Source organism: Bidens hawaiensis, unplaced genomic scaffold, assembly GCF_021521415.1.
Source record: "Bidens hawaiensis isolate Kalapana, Puna unplaced genomic scaffold, B.hawaiensis_p1.1 tig00023662_1, whole genome shotgun sequence".
NCBI classification, from domain to species: domain Eukaryota; kingdom Viridiplantae; phylum Streptophyta; class Magnoliopsida; order Asterales; family Asteraceae; genus Bidens; species Bidens hawaiensis.
In genome coordinates this window covers 158,595-169,458 of record NW_027493719.1, presented here as the reverse complement: position 1 = coordinate 169,458, position 10,864 = coordinate 158,595, and positions in this window count along the sequence as shown.

The window sequence follows — 10,864 nt, the reverse complement described above, 5'->3', positions numbered from 1 at the left end:
CAGCACAGGTTACTGCTGTCGAGACGTCGGCACCAGCAGTTGTGTCTCTACCACCCCAACCGCTTACTCCACCGGTGGTAGTTGCACGATTCGTTGAGTCGACCATTACTACAACTGCAGGGTTACCAAGTGTACCACCTGCGGTCACTTCTGCTACTGATGTCCCGCCAACTCCATTGCCTACATCAGATTCTGAGAGGATTACTTCGCTAGAGCGGATTGTTGCTGAATAGTCAAAGACCATTCAAAGCCTAGTGGAATCCAATCGACTACAAGCAGCTCTCCTAGTTGAACACGGAAGAGTGATAGATGCCTTCAAGGCATTCTTGGCATCTCAGGGGGAGAAGACTTGTAGGGGTGATGAGTTGAGGACGAAAAGGAGAGAAGATCATGACGATGATCCCAATGCACCTTCCGGTGCATGTGGTGAGCTGCCAAGAACCTCTCAGGCTCTTGGGGCTTCCACAACTGAGGGGGAGTCTACAAATGCAGCTGGTGACGACGTTGTAGCGGTTGATGATGATGCTGATGTTGAAGATGTGATCGACGCATTGAAAGAGTTGGATGAGGAGGATGATGAGTTTATGATTGAAGATGATGTGTTGCCAGTTGATGAGATCGAGAGGATTGGAGAGCAGATTACGGTTGAAAACGTGTTGGAAGAAGGTGAGATTGTTGATGACTCCGTGGAACATGAGATTCCGGAGGTTGAGAGACCAGGTTTGGGTGATGAGAACGTGGAGGAAGAGGCTGAGTGGGAGGAACAACCGAAATGGAAGGAGGGTTGTGCCCACTGGTTCGTGAAAACGAAGAAGCCGGCGGTCCCTAAGATGTTCAGAAAAAGTTACAATATTAAGGGATACGCGGAAGCCAAGAAAGGTATTATCTGCTGGTTATACGACGAGCAGCTGCGGCTCTTTGTGATCAAGAGATACGATGGCGTTCAGTACTTCCAGAGAAAGTTGAGATCTCTAAACACACTACCAGAATGTGAAGTAAAAGATTTAGCCAGATTGGGATTGGTAAATAGAAGTGAAGACAACATGGCTAGAATCATCGCGAAGATCGTGTGGAAAGAGTGCGTTAAAGAGAAAAAGTTTGAGCTACTGAAACCACAAAAGGGAAACTTGTCGAAGACAAGGATAGAGGTCTGAGAGTTGATGGAAAACCTTGGATGGTCATGAAGTACAAACCGATCCGGTGCCTTAAAGAAGTACCGATGAAGCTCATGCCCAAGGACGTGCTCAAAGATCTAAAATGGTGGTACGTGGATTGTGAGACAGCTGAGGCGGTAATGGAAGATGAGGATGAACAAGAAGTACTTCGGATTTACGACCCGATGCATCTTGTTAATCTGTCGCAGGCTGATTTGAAAGTGCTCAACGAGAAGAAGATCTTCTACATTCCTGCTTGGAAGGATCAAGCTAGGAAATATCAACGGGTAGTGTCGGTATGTGTAAGAGAAGGGGCGCACGCGTAGAGGTGCAGATTACAAGACTCAAGATTTGAAGATCAAGATATGAAGCTACTGCCAAGGGGGAGTCTGTTGGTACATGTTTGTCAGTAGTTCATAGTCTAGCATTTGTAATCGAGTCTGTAATGTAATTATGTTTTGATTATGTTTAGTTTGTAACACGCGAAGTTGTCAACAAGTTCGCTATGGCGAACTTGTTGAATCAGCGAAGTTATTGACAACTTCGCCAATGGCGAAGTTGTCGTGTATATAAACTGTTTCAGCGAAACAGTTTGGTGTTGATTGTTTTAGGTTTCGTTCCAGTGTTTCACTAAGAGTGTTACGTGATATTCTCTGTAATAGTGACCTCGTGTCACGTGTTTGCTATCAATATAACGTGGTTGGTTTATTGCTCGTGTGTTCGATCTCTACACTCTCTACACTCGTATCTACCTGCGCAGGGATTCCGCACCTGCGTTGTTAGCGACATCCCGTGTACGATCCGTCCAGGAACCTACAATGTGGTTAGGTGACCCTTACCCCACATCAAGTATACAAGTGACTTAAGTGTCGTATAAAAGGACGGTGTTCAACTTGTTTTTAAAAGGGATTTTAGTTTTCAAAAATTCTAGATTGGAAAAACTATTTAATGTACCTTCCATTTGCATGCATTCAAATGTATGGTACCTTTGAAAACCAATTTTCAAATTCCTTTAAATAAAACCCATTTTATTATGAAATCAATAATAGTTAATAAAACCAATTTTATCACTTAATAATTTCAAAGGAATCACTTGTATGCTAGTTATCGATTTTAATTGTTAACATCCAAACATGATAAAACAACAAACATAAATCAACCACACAAGCATAAAATACAAATACAAGTCCATAACCATAACCACCTAGAATGACAACACTTGTTGACCAAAACAAGTGTGCCAAAAGGTCTCTCATAAGGGACGAGAATGACACAAGGCATGTGTCGGTGAACTCCCACTTGATCCCGCATCCATATGTTTCAAGTGTCCACCTTGTGTTGTGACTCTTCCACTTTATTTGGGCTTCCATTTGGGCTCCAACTTCAGCTCCTAGCTTCCATGGGCCTCCAAGTTTGGGCTTTGGTCATTGGGCTAAAATCCCATCTTGGACTATGAGGTCCATTGAGGCACAAAACCAAAACCGTAACCTTGTTGCATCTTCTTTTACAAAAGAATATATCCTGATATATTTTTCTCTAAATAAAAGAAATACAACTAATCTACTTATTATTACAAACCAACATGAAATAAATAAATAGATTACAAAACCCAAATAAATGAATATTACAACCAAATAGAATATTGAATAAATCACAATACAAACACACATCCAAAGGTCATGGCTAGGTTATGAACATCCAAATGCACATCCAAATATGCAAGGTCTTAGAAGACCAAAATGGTTCCCCTCTTATCTATAAAACTTTCGGCCAAGAGAAACAAAACCGAAAGTTTCGGGTATTGTCAAAACAAAATAATTAATCATCCACATGACTTAATTCTTCAAGATTATCACATGCATGTAAAGTATAATCTTGAGGAACCAAGGGGTAACCAAAAGCCAAGAAACTTTCGGCCATATGGTGAACCACACCATAAAACCCGAAAATTTTTAGATCTATAAAGCATGTATCCGTATAAGCGGCTCTTGATGCCATTGTTGGGTTTTAGCAAGATTATCAAAGTCCAAAATAACCATTTATTAAGGAAAACGCAGCGGAAATAAAGTTTTAAATCTTGTTAACCATTACACATAAACCCATTTATGTTAAACCCAATCCAGGATTCATATACGATTATGCATGCTATCAAAACACAACCATAGAGTGTTAACATACAAACCTTTAAGTCTACGGATTTGAAGGAGATGAATGATTGAATGACGAGCTTCCAATGGAGGAAACCTCAAGCTTGTATACTCGAACAAGCTCCAACAAACACCTTAGGTTGCTAGGGTCCTTTTATACTATTGCAAGAACAAACCTTTTTATTCTTATTCTTCTTGTTCTCGGATTCTATGGAGAGAAAGAAGAGAGAGTTGTGTGCGTGAGAGAAGGTGTAAAATGTTGATTCAACCAAGAAATTATATTCTACCAATTACACACCTTGCATGTATTGGAAGAAACAAAAGGAGGAGAGAGAGGAGGGAAGGTTTTTCCCACCCAAATTTCAAATCCCCTTTTATTACTTACCATTTATTTACTTATAATGTTTATGTTATAAAACATAACATAAGTAACATGCAATATGTTATTTAACCAATTTAAATAACATCTCTCAAAATATGAATTATCCATATAATTTATTTAACACACTATTGCAAATATTTAGAAAACCATTTTCCAAATATTATAAGTGTTGATATTTATTAACTAGATCATATCTAATAATAAATATCGTGGTGTTTGTCTAGCTTGCTATTGGGTATGACCCGACTCGGATCAATACGTAATAACCACATTAACTCTAATATGTGTCTTGGGCAGATTGATTCCAACAATATATATATATATATATATATATATATATATATATATATTAACGTTTTCTTTGTTTATTTTCATCTTAGGTTTGTGGAGGCAAATACAAATACACACATGCGGTTTTCGATGCGGTTCGAGAAGAAGTCGGCGTAATGTTTAATTTAGAAATGAAATGCGTAGTTTTTGCTTCAATATTTTTAGTATTTAATGGAAATATTAATAATTATAAAAAACAATTTTTTTTTAAAAAAAAGTTATACTATAACACCCATATATGCATGTCGTTAACGGGTGTTGTAAACACCGGTTTTAAAAGCGCGTCATAAATGCATGTCAAAAAGATGTGTCACAAATGAGTATCATTAATGTGTGTTAATAAATATGACATGCAAAAAGCGTGTCATGTTCAATTTATGACAGGGCTTCCTTGACGCTGTCATAAGTACCCATTAATGACACGCAATGCGTGTCAAGGAAGGCCTTTTTTCTAGTTGTGGTCCATGAGATGTAATATCAGGGTGAGTATTTGCTTGCCAAAGTACTTGGAATTAATTTCAGATATCTGATCAATCTGTTAAAAAAAAACCTTGTAAGTTAACTTTGAACAAATTATAGAAAGTACTTATTTGTGGTAAAATTTAAGACATACCTTTTCTCGTGGATGCGCATTTTCAACTATTAATTATTACAGTTTATCCCCGAACCAAGTATTAACCACAAAATATAGCTCAAAAACCCCCACTTGGTTTATAGCTTTTCTTCATCATGGTTTGTCGATTATCTCTACATTAGCCTCTCTTAAAGCACCAGCCCATAACTTGGTTCTGATCATAGATGCAACCATTCTGTGTACTCTTTTGCTACTTCTTCAAAAAAGGGTGGTGCTTGAATTTGAAACAAAGTCGGTATTTTGGTATCTTGCTCACCAAACCTTAGTGAATCATTTGGGTCAATAATTCTGATTTGACTACCAACCAACTTGATAACAACAGTTGTAGTTTCACTATCATATGACCAAAACTGCATTGTGTTCAAAGAACCAACATGATAAGCTTTAGGAATAGGCACATATTTCACCTTGTCAGTTGGAGGCCACATTACACTTGTCACATTCTTATTGGTACGTGGATCACGAACACCTTTTGTTTTCTTCGAAAAAAGACTCAACAGTTTGCATATCAGGAACCCCTTTTCAACTTGTTTCCCTAAAAAACCAAAGAACTTCCAAGCTCTGCCAACACTTTGAGGATTATAAAATGGAGAAAGACAATTCTCTAATATCAACCTTAGTCCTTGACTGAAAATCTTTCTCCTCTGCATAGTACCTAGTGTCTTCATATTCTAAACAACTTACTTGGAAATAAAACAAACTTATCTCAAAACCTTTTTTCTTTCTTTTGAGTTTGAAAACTAAGATCTGATATCCAAATGTTGATAGTGATTTACTAAAGTTGTGAGATCCATGTAAAGTTGCAGGTCCTCTAGATTCGAGTAAAGTTGGAAATAGAACACACGGATTAATCCGAGTAAAGTTGCAGATCCTCTAGATGGATCTCACAACTTTACTCGGATCAATCCGTGTTGTTAGTTAGCAGAAATCAGTAACAACTCTTAGATCTCGTATCTTAGTCTTCAAACACAAAAGAAAGGAAGAGAGGTTTTGAGAGAAGTTGTTTTATTTTCAAGTGGGTTGTTGTGGAGAAATTGGTAAAGTGACCTTTTTATATGGTCCCAATTCTCCAAGTTTAAATTACATGGGTACAAAATAAACGTATTGAGTACGAAATACACCGACTATAAGCAGATAGAAAGACATACACAATCCTAATAATAATATAGAATATTAGCCATACAATCTCCCTCTAGGATTGAGTATGTGAGGAACTTTCATCAATTTCTTTGTTTCGTCTTTATTTCTTGATATTTAGTACTTGTTTTGATCCAAGAGCTTGAACGAGATTGGATATTGGAAAAATCTTTATTTTCTGGGAAGGATCAACAACGACAAATTTTAGAAACATCATATGCGGAAGCCTCGATTCCTAATTTTCTTTGTTGACTTTCTTCTGCTGACCGGTGCGCTTTCCTTTGTCTTTCGACTGATCTTCAGACACGATTAGTTCATTTTTAGGTTCAATCACCAACTTTCACGTTCTCTTTTTCCTTTTAAGCGCTTAAGCATCTACAGCTTCATTCTCTGCAGCCCATCAGACTTAAAGCTGATCTACACGTCTATGTATAGCTGCACAAAACTTAGAACATATAAGATTCGTTCACAGACCCTCACAAGGGTCAATGAAGAATTTTATTTTTCAAAACATGCCCTCTCAATTGGTAAATGATCTATTTAAGTCCATGGTTTCCAACGATTTTTGCATGAACGATCTCTACCACAAAACACATGATTTTGAATAAAACAAAAGTTTAACCAAATATGTACGAACAAAATAAAAACTTAAAATATTTTTGTGTTGGCGCATTTTGTGACCGTCACTATGCAATTCAGACCAGCGGAAACGCCATAGGTGAAGTTAGAACAACTTCGCCAACGGCGAAGTTAGGACAACTTCACCTTAGGGGAAGTTATCACAACTTCGCCATAGGCGAAGTTATGAACAACTTCGCCTACTGACGCCTACTGAAGTTTATATATATATACTTGTGTCTTGTTTAGGTTAACTAATCCAGGAATTAGTGTGTGTTTTGAGCAGTTTGTTTGTTTAGAGAGAGTAAGAGACAAGGAGAGTCGTGTGAGACGACCCGAGGTAGAGCTCACCTCGGGTCAGTCGTGTTTTCTGTTTATGTTCTGTATGTCTCGTGGTTGATTATTATATATAAGAATCTGTAGATTTGATTATCCCGTTCTTGTATTTGTTTGTGTATTTGTTCGTGTACGTGTTTGTGTTCTTCATCTTTACACCAATAAACGAGTCTAGGAGGATTCCGCACTCCTAGACCTCGTGCGGATCTCGTATCGATCAGCGACGCCCCGGGGGGACTTACAATTGGTATCAGATCTTTTGCTCGATTGTGTGGTTCAGGATATTCACGCGGGTGTAGAAATCGTCCCGTTTCGACTATTCGCGGGATGTGTTTTTGGTGTTTTTGATTATTCTTACCTCCTATCATCGTGTTCAAGCCTTTACACCATCAAAAACCTCGTTAAAATCCGATTTACAGATCTGCAGAAACTTCGTGTTCATCAGGCGAAGTTGCCGTCATTGTGCGTAGGGTTTCGGCGAAGATATAAGGTTAAGCGAAGTTATCCACAACTTCGCCTACCTTCTCAAGTTCGCTTAACTCAAGCGAAGTTCTCTACAACTTCGCCTACCTCTTAAGTTCGCTTACCTCAAGCGAAGTTAAGAATCAGCAAAGTTAATCAGCAGTGTTATCAGCGAAGTTCTTCAGCGAAGTTCTCTACAACTTCGCCTACTTCAAGCGAAGTTATCCGTAACTTCGCCTACAGTACTTAAAAAAAAAAAAAAAAAATTAACTTTTCAGGTTTCTTACTTTTCGGGAAAGATGTCGTCGATCAACATCTCTGAGTTAGTGAAGATGGAAGTTGAAGCAGGGTCGGCTACCAAGGCCCCAAGATTGCTGAAGGGAACCGATTTCGTTGCATGGAAGGATCGGTTCATACAGTACGTCAAATACCAGGATGCGAAGATGTGGGTATGCATCCAGGATGGTTATATTCCACCAATTATGGAGTATGAAGGTCGTGACCAAATCAAGAAGTATAGTAAAATGGAAGAAGAAGAGAAAAAGATGTATGAGGCCGAGAGCAAGGCATGCTGCTATTACTATGGCTCTTCCACAAGAGATCCTTCATACGTTTAGAAAGTACACATCAGCAAGAGAGCTTTGGGAAGCTCTTGAGAGCAGATTTGAAGGGAATGTAGGAATCCGGGCTTCAAAAATAAAATTGCTCAAAACCCAGTTTTCAGTCTTCAAGTATTTGAAGAATGAATCTTTAGATGATATTATCACTCGATACTACCATCTGATGACTGAATTGAGCAACTATTCCATTTCCTACCGAGAAGAAGAAATAGTTGAGAAGCTTCTAGATGCTCTCCCACCAAAATGGGAGATGTACACTGTGCTGATGAGGGAAGACAAAGACTTTCCCACATATGATCTAGAAACGGCAGTCAACAAGCTCAGAACCTTTGAGCTTAACATGGCCAGAAAAGAGACCTCTATGGATCAGGTTCAAGATCCAGGTATGTATGGAGCTAAAGTCAACACTAGCTCAGGATCGAAGACTGAATCGGCTGCCTACTACACAAAGGGAGAGTCGGGCCCCAACTCATCTCATGAGGGGCATGTGTCAGTTAACACAAATGGGGATGTTTGCTATGTAGCAGCTGGATCGAGTGGTTCTCAACCCCAGGTAAGCAAAATTAGTTGCTCTTCAAGTGTTCCCAGTAACAACTACTCCAAGATGCCTATGAGTGTCAAGTCTGCTGAAGAGCAGTTTGGTCTCTATGCTTCTTTTATCGCTTCCTATGAGAACTATATTCAAGGGAAGATTGTTGATCCAGCTATGCTGGATGAAGATTACGATCAGATTGATGCTGACGATATGGAAGAAATGGATCTACAATGGCAGATGGCCATGATTGTGAGGAGGGTGAAAAGGTTTATGAATAAGACCGGTAGAAAGTTTGTCGGAGGAAGACCAGGGTTCGACAAGTCAAAGGTGAGATGCTATAATTGTCAACAAAACGGTCACTTTGCAAAGGAGTGTAGGAATGAGCGTGTAGAACGTGGTCAAGGAAAGTCTACACAGCATAATGAGGGAAGAAAAGATTATAGTGCCATGATTTCCAGAGGAGATGGTGAATACAACTGGAACCTGCTTTCTAAAGAAACTTTTGAGCAGGCAAATTTGGCAAAGGTTGAAACTGAAGAAAGTGAGAGGGCTACCAAAGAAGAAAAAGCTCTTATGGCAGATGACAATGACCAGCTCGCCGAGGTATGTTCTAAACCTATATGTTCAAAATGTGAGAACTTGTCTGAGCAACTAGCAACCATAACTGATCAGTATGTTAGGTTGGATGCTGAATTTAAAACCTTAAAAGAAGATCATCACTTTATTAAATCAAGAGAAAATAATTATAAAATTAAAATAAAAGCTTGTGAAAAAGATGTTAAAAGTTTAAAAACTAAACTTGCTGAAAAAATTGAAGTGATTGATTTAAGTTATGAGGTTTTGGAAGAAAAGACCAAACTAATTGCTGAGAGAGAAAAACAGATTGCTGACCACCAGGTGAAAGTGGTGGAACTGAATCGAAAACTAGAGCAGTTCAGAAATTCCTCTGCTATACTTGATCACCTTGTTAGTGATCAAGGTTCCTCAGTCAAGAGAGGAGGAATCGGTTATCATGAGGTTCCACCACCGTACAATCACAATTACACTTTTAACCCTAGTGTTCAGAAATCTGTTGATTTTGAGGTTGCTCAGACAGTGCCAATTAAGGTAACTGTTAAAGAACCAAATGTTAGTAGAGGCGAAACAAGTTCGCCTGTTTCAAGTGTTGAAATTTCTGATCAAAGTCCAGTCTCGTCAGATTCGGATAAGTCATCCGAGTCTGGTAAGGCAAAAGAGGAGGTTGTGTTACCCAAGAGTGGAGAAAAAGATAAAACGAATAAAAAGAGTACTCCACTAAACCCGTACGTCCCACCTTATGTGAGACGAACGGGCAGTAATATAGCCTCGACATCTAAAACACCTGTTGATAAAAAGGTTGAACATAGGTGTTGTTTTAGATGTAATCAATTAGGACATCTTGTTGCAAATTGCCCTCTGAAGCAGCGATTCAGAGGTGTAAGGCCTACTAAAGCTGAGAATAGACCTAATAGTAATTATTATGCTCCTAAAAATGAAAACCACTTAAAATTCAAAAATGTGAATAATTCAGGTTTTCATAGAAACAAAACTCAGTTTTACACTTCTAATAACCAAACCACAAGCTATAATACTTTCAATTCTCAAAGGTTTGGAAGGCCTTACAATCAATCTTCAATAAGATATCCTAATGGGACTTACAGGAGTTATCGAGATACTAACTTTGGAAAGCCAAAGTTTGGGATGTATAGATCCAAGACCAATTGGTCTTGGGTCCCTAAATTCTAATCTTTTGCTTTATTGTGCAGGAACAGTTGAACAGGGCTGCCAACAATCTTTGGGTTGTAGATAGCGGCTGTTCCCGGCACATGACGGGTAACAAATACTTGTTACATGATTTGAAACCTGTTCAAGGAGGGAGAGTAAGCTTTGCCGGAGAAAGTGGAGGCAATATTACTGGAAGGGGAACGGTGTCGAACGGAAAGATGACATTGGAGAATGTTAACTTTGTAGAAGAATTGAAATACAATCTGCTAAGTGTGTCGCAGATTTGTGATAAGGAGTACACCGTTCATTTTACAAAGAACGAGGCGATTGTGTTGAAACCAGGTTTTCAGATACCTGAGGAGTGGATTTTGATGAAGGCTCCACGTGAAAGAAATACTTACACTATGGATATGAGATCAACTGAAATGGCCACGGCAGAATCATGCCTTATGACAAAAGCGAGTGAAACAGAGTCCGAATTGTGGCATAGGAGAATGGGGCACATTCATCTTCGGAAGATGAACCACATTGTCAGGAATGGGCTTGTGCTGGGCGTTCCCTTGAAAAATTTCAATTTTGAAGATAAATGTATAGCGTGCAAGAAGGGAAAGCAGCACAAGAAATCCCATCTCACCAAGAAAGTCAATTCAATTGCCAGTACTCTGGAGTTGCTTCACATGGATCTCTTCGGTCCCGTGAATGCAAAAAGTCTTGGAGGAACTTCTTATTGCTTGGTGATCACTGATGACTACTCACGATATTCGTG